Source organism: Bacillus rossius, chromosome 11, assembly GCF_032445375.1.
Source record: "Bacillus rossius redtenbacheri isolate Brsri chromosome 11, Brsri_v3, whole genome shotgun sequence".
Classification (NCBI taxonomy): domain Eukaryota; kingdom Metazoa; phylum Arthropoda; class Insecta; order Phasmatodea; family Bacillidae; genus Bacillus; species Bacillus rossius.
The window spans coordinates 56,056,100-56,056,815 of record NC_086338.1 but is presented as its reverse complement, the minus strand read 5'-3'; positions in this window follow the sequence as shown (position 1 = coordinate 56,056,815).

The window sequence follows — 716 nt, the reverse complement described above, 5'->3', positions numbered from 1 at the left end:
TGCTCTCCAGCAGGGCTGGCGCAGGCCAATTAAATAACGACCATCTCCTACCTGGAAGTGCCCACTATGTTTCTACGAGATTGGAAGAAAAAAAAATTGTTTGTCTGTAAAGTCGGTTTACGGGCGATAGTTTAACGTGACAACGTCATAACAAAACATTGATGAAATGATTGCATACTTTTATGAATAAAATTTAATCATTTTTATTGAATTATCACTATTTCGTATGGATAAAAAGGAGTGAAATGAAATCTACACTTTAAATGATAAATTTGCTTTTATTTGCACTCATTTATTCAAATATGTTTATTACTTTAACGAAGAGATTATTTTAACAATAACTTTTAAACATGTTTGCTATTTAACTTCTTCCAATCTGTGTTATTCTGTTAAGGATAGGACGATGATAGGAAAAGTAGGAAACGAATGAGAGTGTTTCAAGTTTAATGTGCCTCGAAAAAGTCAAATCGATGGTTGTTCCAATCGAGTGGAAGAGAGATAGATGCAGCGCAAGCGTACAATGAGCGTAACGGGACAATGTGCGTAATGGGACACTTTTTCGCGCGTGCAGCCGGCGTTCATCGATTTATTAGACGTCACGTCAAAAACACGTTATGTGGAACTGATTTTAATGTTACATATTTTTGTTTGAGCACTGTGAATTTTATTTAATTATTGTTGCTTGAAACATAGTTCTAACGTTGACTAAGTTGTAT